The 9,179-nt window shown below is 34.8% G+C and overlaps 1 long non-coding RNA gene across 1 annotated transcript; it reads right to left on the reverse strand.

The window, feature by feature from the left end:
• Positions 1 to 947: 947 nt before the first annotated feature.
• Positions 948 to 3,861, reverse strand: LOC113476229. Its single transcript, XR_003397681.1, has 3 exons — positions 3,765 to 3,861; positions 2,364 to 2,407; positions 948 to 1,198 (listed from the first exon to the last, which is right to left on the reverse strand). It is a non-coding gene; the product is annotated as an uncharacterized LOC113476229 (long non-coding RNA).
• Positions 3,862 to 9,179: the final 5,318 nt, after the last annotated feature.

Raw genomic sequence — 9,179 nt, forward strand, 5'->3', positions numbered from 1 at the left:
CACCTTAAGAAACAGGCTGGGAATACTCTCTTTTCTGTGTTATACAATGCCTTGTAAAAAGCTATTGCTATCATCTGCTTGGTTTGAATAAAGATAAAACACTTCTGCTTTCTGATCACCATTTTCTTCTATTTACTACCAATATTAATCAACAGATTTAACAGATTTATTTTAGTCATTTTGAAAATCAAACCTGGAAATTTTATTGGTCTACTCCTGTTTCTAAAATACTTGGCCATTTCTTCCACCTAGCGCTTTGTCCCCCACTCCCTGCCACCCCCACCAAAAACATTTTGTGTTTGGATCAATATCTACAGGTGGAGGTTTTTTTAATCAGATGTAATATAAAAAGCTATTCACAATATCAATATAATATAATAAAATCTATTCACTCATTGCCTCCAAAGTCAGAAATGTATGCAACAGACTAGACTGTGCATTGCTTAAACATCCTGAAAAAAAAATCACTCACCAGAGTTTTTGTAAGAAAAACATTCTAGATTTGTGTAGGTAAAGTAATTACACGATCTCAAAGTAAGTACAACTCAGACTAGATAGTACTAAAGCCAGTTTGAGGACTCATGTGCATAAAGCCAACACAACAAACCAACACCACAAAAGTAGTCAGTAATTAGTATGAGAAATATATGAATGTTTAGTAAAATGTTGTAGTGCCACATGTAAACTAAAGGAATAGCTGCATGTTTAAATCAGTATAGTAGTTCTAGATTAAAGGCACATTTTCTCATGTACATGCTACCTGTACCTAAAATAAAACCACATCTAAGACATAAAAGCATGTGTGCACATATATATACATATATATACACACATGTATACATATATCCCTGAATATTTGATCAAGCATATAGATTTAAATTAAGCACATTAGTAATTGAAATTTCTCACAGTATACAAATATTTATCAAAACCAAAATACTTACAACATCCCCTTCAAAATAAAACACCTTCACAATGGTTTCTTAAAGCTATTTTTGGTTAGCTTGTATCTTCAAAGAGATAGAAAGTCTTCATTTTCTCACATTCACCACCCCGTCCAAAAGAACATCCTATCTACCTAGCTAGCTCCCATGCAGAAAGTTTTCTTTTGTATTGGGATGCCTGGGGGAGGGATGGAGGGAGGAGCTTGGTTGCTCTTCTGACAGCAGCAAATGATTTTGTGATCTCACTAGGAAGACTGTAAAAAAGGAAAAAGTGTGTGAGTGATACTTTTGAAGAATAATCCCCTAAATATCAAACAATTATTTTCGTTCTGCTAAAATCAGTTACATTCATTAAAAGCAAAGAGGGTTTTTTGTTCAATAATAAATTTATATGTAAAATCATATGAAAGCAAAAGCTGTCCTGTTACACGTTTCATTCTGAGGTTTTAACAAGCTGAACTTTCTGGCATACATTAAATATTGGCACAAAATCTGTGCTTCATTAAAAGCTTTTGGTTAGAAATTAGACCTACATATTACTGTTTTCCATTCCTTAAATTCTGTTTTTTATTATTCCTAGGCTATGATTTATGTTGATTATATCCTACAAAGACAAAATCTCAAAGTCAAATATATTATCTCTTACAAGATCAAAGCCCAAAATACATTCAATTATCACTTATGTATATTGTTATAGCATAATTGGTTATCAAATATCAATTATGCTATAACTTCCGCTAAAACATACAAACCTTCTCTGACCTAAATAAAAACTACAACATTTATCCTCATAACATAAATCACTTATATTTATTTAAATATAAGTTATGTATAAAGCCTGCAGCAGCAGGGATTGGATAGTAACAGGTATACATTAATGGTAAGCCCTATTACTAAGTACAGTTATTTCTCTTACAGTTACATCAACAGAACCCATTACCATCCAAAATTTTTTTACTTTTTATTGGGTAGATTCAAAACCTTTCCTATAGTCTTTCCTGATGATAAGAGAGTTACCGTGAGTTTTGCTGTAAGAATTCTACTGAAGGAACTACACTGTCCTTAAAAGCCAGGCAGCCCTAATGCACGCAAACAGAAAAACAATTGTGATCAAACACTTTGCTTGATAGGTATCATCAGCAAAGGAAACAACTACAGATGGTTTTAAAGAAATAAAAGGCTAAGTGTTTCGTGAGGTAAGCAACTATAAACCATTTTAAGTTCCAGTGTAAGTTATTTTTCCAGAAAGCAATAGCATGTTCGAGACAAGTTCAATTAAGAGAACAGAATTTTAAAGATCAGTAAAGCATCTTTCTACAATGGCACTTTATCCGCTACAGTCAAAAGCAGCCACATTTATAATGCTATACCTATACTGCTGTAGAGCCAGTATCACTAAATACAAAAAAAGGTCCTTACCTGGATGTAATTTTTTCTGCTGTATCTTCTTCATCAATCTGTCCCTGTGAAAAACAGGGCACAGGGAGTAAAGACAGAGTTGAGTTGCACTCGTCTGCCCTTTTTTCATGCTGTAATATCTATACTAAGAAAATAGGAAGGCATGGAAAACGAGATTTTTATCTGTAGCTGTGAAAAGAAAGCCTCAGAACTTGCAGCTAACAGCAAAACATTTAGACAAGTATTCTTGTGCTACTATGTAAAATTTACTTTCTCCTATTAGGAAGGCAGTTTCTTAAAGCATTGGGGAGGGGGCAGAAAACTAGCTTCACAGTAAGAACATTGTTTTCTTCCCAGTTTCATTCATTATTCCTCAATATAATGAAAAAAAGACCAAAAAAGCTGAAGTTTAACAAAAAATAGATGTTTGTTATAGAGAATTACTGATTTTGTTAACTTAGTCACCATATTATTGACATGGATCTGTCTCTTCCATTAACTGCAAAGTATAGCACTCTTCTTTTTCCTTTTTATTGCAGAGCACAAGACAAGTATTTTTTCTTGGTAACATGAGTACACCACCATTAGTCTAATGACTAAGAGTTTGTAGATGTCAAGATCTGAAAAAACAGATTTTTGCATAATTAAATGCATTTTGTGACTGTGCTGTAACTCTAAACACTAGATGCTGCTTTAAATTACTGATCAGATAAATACAGTCATTAAAGATATCAAGGCATTTGACAGTTCATGACCCTCTTATCCTCAAATTCTATACAGCCACATCCTCTGCTAGTTTCTGTTGACTGAGAAACACTCTGTGGTATAATCTTAGAAATCTGCATCTCCTATATTCAGTAGGATAATAGACACACAATGCGTGCTTCTGTTTTACAGGGAGAAGGTTTCACACAAAGTTGGTCTTCCTATTTTTCCCATTTATAGGAATGAGACTGCTATTTAAGTTGGTAACAAATTCAGCACAATTTCCCTCCTTCTCCTATCTGACTGGGACCTTCCCTCAATAGTTTACTGACCAGGGACACCCTAAAATATGTCAGAAGGCTGAATTTCAGATCATTAAAAACCTAATCTTTCTCACTACACCCCCCTTTAAGATAAACCTGCATCTTTAAGATACTATGTCTATATTTGGCTAAAATTACAAGATGGACGCAAGATACCAGATGGATACAAGAAGGGATGGAACTTAAATGTCAAACAAATAAGTCACTATCATCAACTGATATATCTGTAAACCTGATTCTGAAATTTGTATACTGATCTATTCAATAGCCTCTCTATTTATTACTCACAGTAGACTCATGCACAGAAAGTTAGAGTAAAGCAGTGTTTTACAGAGAGAAAACAAACACATTTATCCAAAAATTCAAGGAAAAAATTCAACATTACTTTACTTACATGCTAAAAACATCTAGCAACTTCAACTGTAATAGCTGGAAGGAAAATCACTCGAGCCTGAGAAAGACATTTCATATTTTCAAAAAATGGATTCTGCAAAACAAAGTCATACAATACATAACTAGATTGTGTCATCCACTGATGAAGAACTCTATTGATTCTGATATATCTTTTGACTGTTTTAATTTAAGATTCTCATGGAGACAAATTACGACTGCTAATTACGGAGCTTATTGCACTTTCTGGTTATGGTTCACTGTCCATTAGTTGACATCAACCACAAGTGATTCTGAGACAAACACGGTGATGCAAATGATCCTCCATTAGAATCAGCAAACACAAACCATTGTTTCACACAGAAAACTTCACAAAACTCAGAAAATTCAACTGTACACATATGAACAAATAGGTATGAACAGAGACATCAGAATACCCTCCTGAAGGCAAATTCTCAATCTCTGGAGAGCAGGGAATAGAAATCCCAGATGGAGCACTGGTATAGCATATTTTTGCTTTCCTAACACATGCAATGAAAAAAAAATTCCCATTAACTCTGGAGATAAAAATAAACAGTTCCTTCTCATCAATGGAACTTTGTAAAATTCGGTAAACCTGCATAAGTGATATGACAGACAGAACTTCTCAATAGAAAATCTTAGCTTTTCTACATTAAGAATCTGATCTTCTCTTAAACCCTCAAGTCTGCGCACTACCCTGGAGCAAGTGCTATATAGAAATTTTCAGAGGACAAAACACATTGTTTCCTTGCCTCTGCTCAGAACAGAATTATCACTCATCAGTCCCTGGGAAAGTTGTTCTGCTTTTGGTGCAATGGCTCTTCAGCTGACCTTCCTCAAGACGGACGGCCACGTGACAGCAACATGGAACACAAAGATAGAATTCACAAATGTGGTCCCCCTGATGACTGCATTTGTCACGGCACTGATGCCAAACACAACAAAACTAAGTACACTTTCTTTCTAGATATTTGGAATCTTTTGGGGAAACAAGCTTGTGTGCTTAAAAGGAAGACAAGCTAATCAAAACCGTCTTGGCTATGTCTTTCAGGTAAGTATCTTTGATAATTGCAGTCCAGGATAAAGAAGTCATCAATTGTACTCAATCATTCAAATAAGAAGCGAAGACTTGGCTTGATCACATCATAAGGATTTACAGATGAATGAGAACTTTAATAGTGGATGGCTCTTCAATGCAACAAACAGAAGGTGAAAGTTGAAAGAAGTCAAATAAATGTGGACCAGAAAAGGTCACATGTATTCAATAGGATGAAACACCACTTGTGGCCTTCTCAAATATTCAAAATCATGTGTTTGATTACATTAGACCTTCATTTTCTAATCCCCACCTGGCTCTATATACATACATACACAGTTTGAGAACTGATAGCAGATTTTCATATTACAATATTTTTGTATAACATGTATTTAGAGCAGTATAACAGTTACTAACCCTGATGGGTACAGCTCATAAATGGTATTTCTTGCAAGTTTATGTAATGGAGGCAGCTCATTGCTCAGCAGCAAAATTTCATACACCTGGTAATTTAAGCATTTGCATCACATACACTTGCAATGAAAATTATTTGCAGAGGTTTCTGTTTACTACAGCTGCAACCTCAGAGAATCTGCAATCCTCCCGCCTGTCTGTAATCTAAACTGGCATACAGAGAGAGGCATGCCCACAATTTGGGAAACACTACAACCTCTGACATACCATGTTAAGAGCTATCTCTAAATAATGCACACGTATTTATTTCAATGCAAATTCAAATGCATCTTTCATGGGCTGAATTAATTCAGTTGCTGGCCAGAAGCTTCAGGATTCTCCTTAATTTCCAGACCTAGATGAGGTTCCAGGAATATCTCTTATAAATATCATATCCCCAGAACAAAAGTAAAATGGGACAGCAGGCAAAAGGAAAAGTAGTGGCAAAATAAATCTTTTTTATATTTGGAACACAGAATAACTAAATATTACATAAACAATAAAACCAAAACCAACACACAGAGAGAAACATATTATACAAAATATCTAAAGGCATAAGTCTGTCACAGAAAAAATTAGGGGTTCTGGCTTATAAACAACTCTCAGATAAACTACAGGTGTACTCCAATCCCTCTTAGAAAATAATCTAATAGTGTAAATAGATTATGTATTTATCAAGATAATAATTTATATGATTGCCATTTCCCTTTTTTCAAGCTGCGCAATGAAATAAGAAATCACACAGACATGAAATTTGGTATTTGGTAAATAGCTAATTGGCTTTACAGAATAACAGGAAATAGCTTTTATGGTAAGTACACATTAAATGCATTGTTACACAAAGTAGCTTTCTGCTTAATGACCTAATGTGCACTGCATGAGTCTGAAAATTAGCTTCAAGTTATTCCATCTGTTTCTTTTTAGTGTTCTGAAAAACAGTATTAGTATTATTGAAGCACTTTGTATTTCTCAAAAGTAAGATGCTAAGAGCACGCAAAATAATACTACTACAATCTCTGACAGATTTCCAGCATTTCTGATGGAATCTTGTTAACATAGTTTATACCTGAAGTCTCACCTTTTATTGTATGGCTCAAAACACAACCATAAAATGAAAAATCAAAACGCACTAGCAAAGACTGAGCCATATGGTTTTAAACCTATTTCTTACTCTGTAGCTCCCTGTAAGATTAAAGTCTGAATTTCAACATGTCAAGAATGCAACTGGTAAATATATGTAGTACCAAAAAGCTTTGTAAATTAAAAACAAGCCATATATGCTAGCGAACTAGAACACAGTATTTAGTAGTTAGAATAATGGGAGAAAGCAAATTTAAAACCAAGTTAATGCTGAAATAATAATTTATCTCCTTTCTCCAAAGCCTGCTGGATTTCAGCTCTGTCTGTCCCTCCTCTCTAGCTATCTGAGGTAATCTGATTTAACAAAATAGTTTGAAAAATTAGTTTCTTTCTTTGCTTCCAGTTGCCATCATGCTGCTTCCATTTCTCCTACCTACAATAATTGGCAGTCATTAAAAATGTATATGTAGTCCCTGTTTTGCTATCATATCTGCAGAGCCCTTTGCTAATACATGGCCCAGTTGCGACAGATGCTCAGACACGCCAACTGCTTTAGTGACTCAAGGAACTCACTCTCACTCCTCTGTGCCAGTGGAAACACTAACTACTCACCCAGCAGTCAAAAACAGAGCAATTGTAAACTCATTTTCAGTATTTTTGGTTAGATTTCCACAAATATTTCCTCACTCTAAACAGTGTAAGAAAAATAATGCAGAAAGTCTGATGATCTGCTCGACCATCATCTAAAATCACAATTTTAATACAAATGACATTTTGCAGCCTTTCAGGGCTTAACCCATCAGCACAGAGCAGTTACAAACACACCACTTCCAGAGAACCACAGCAGACTGCTCCTTGTCCACATTTCTGTGAATGTATTTTTGTGGCTTTCACAGCAGATTTTGGACACAGAGGAGTCTAAAACAGTGGGCTTTATTACTTGAATGTCTTGCTTATGCAGACGCAAAAGAATCCGATATCCCAGGAAAATTTAGCCACACAACAAAATTAAACAGGATTTAAGATCACCAAGTTTCACATCCCCTAAAATACAGACTAAATACAGTAATTTCAGTTACATCTGAGTCATGTCCACAAATTATATATATGCTACAATACTTCTGGCTTCAAGCTGTTTAGAACCTACCATGTCCTTCGGGGATTCTTTTCAGTAATTAACTGGTCTTAAAATGCATGTCTTCTTCCTACCTTGAATTTATGTAGTTCTTATCACACCTACAGAACTTATTACAGCTTATTACAGGATTAAAGAGGCCTTTGTTTATGAAAAACGTTTTCTCCTTCTAGTTGTAAAGTTGTATTTTTAAAAACGGGGTTGGAAGTGATGTCCTAAAGCCAGCTTGTTCATGCTTTAGCCTAAAACAGCATCAACTCTATTGTTGATGTATTTCCTGGAGATATTTGTCTATAGACTCTTGTTTCAACGGATGGTGATTACAAAACCTTCCTATGCAATGTATTCTAGTGCTTCACTATTCTCACTGCCAAAAGAGGTTTTTCTTGTGCTTCATCTGAATTTCCTGAACTGCAATCTCAGCCTGTTACCTCTCGTTTCACTAATCATGGACATGAAGATGAGTCTATTCCACATCTTCTTGAAAACTGCTATCATGTTTAATCTTCTCTTCTGTAGACAACATCCATCTGAACTTCACATCATAATTCATACTTCTCAGGCTCAAAATCAGTCTTACAGCATATTTCTAAATTCTTTTAACATTTTCTTTGAATGCTGTGACTGTCAAACCTCACAGGGAATGAAGCAGCAGTCAGAAGCAGCTGAGAAGTTCTACAGAATTCTTGAACCTACCATTACTAAGGAAATAACATCTTTATACTCATCTATTATAGAGATTATTCACCCAACCTTTACTTCTGGGCATTTCCATCTTCACTTCTCTCCTTATCTCAACATCCTGGCTTCACTCCTGAGACCTGCTTCATTCTCCACCACTTCCTTTTTGGCTCAACAGCTGTTTCTTCATGCTGATGTTGTCAGAAATTCACAATTTAGCCAAAGATGATCAGATTTTAATGGAAATAATCCCTAGGCTCGTATATACATCATGATCCTTCTCTTCCAAACCCAAAAGCAAAGAGCTAACACTGTAAACTAGATCATCTTAGCACTTTACTAAAAAAACACAACATGATGAAAGGCTGAAAGGTTTACTGCATAACAAAGAAAAACTTACCTACTTTTCTTGCATAATATTGTCTTTAGTTTGGGCTTGATAAACATACACACAGAAACCAGAAAATTATCACTATTATAATACTCAATTTTTGGCAGTCCTCGGTAAATATGATCTTGTTGGACTAGGTGATCTCCAGAGATCCCTTCCAACCGCAGTGATTATGTGATTCAAAGGGATCCCTGTACTTTTTTTTTCTCCTTAATGAACTGTTGATGTGAAAGGTTGAAGAAACACCATATTACATATGTTAATAGCAGCGACTGTCCACAAAAAGTTCCTTCATGCACAAAAAAGGAGGAAAAGCAATTTTTAAATTGCATGATAATGTAAGAAGGGAAGGTTCTCTGTCCAGAAACAAAATCAATTCTAAATTGAATGTACAAAAGATGATGACTGCCCTTGAAGACACAGTATTAACATTACTAAATGAATCATCCATTGGTGATTATTAATAATGAAATGATGATTAGGGTTTATGAATAAAATTATTATTTCATTTTATCAAAGAATAACACTAAAATAAGAATTTCAATATCTTTAAGAGAAAACAACAAATTACTTTAAAGTATGCATGCAAATGATTGTGTTTTGAAAAGAAGTGAACCTCTTA

Source organism: Athene cunicularia (genome assembly GCF_003259725.1).
Source record: "Athene cunicularia isolate RWA chromosome 2 unlocalized genomic scaffold, athCun1 chr2_part1, whole genome shotgun sequence".
Taxonomy (NCBI): domain Eukaryota; kingdom Metazoa; phylum Chordata; class Aves; order Strigiformes; family Strigidae; genus Athene; species Athene cunicularia.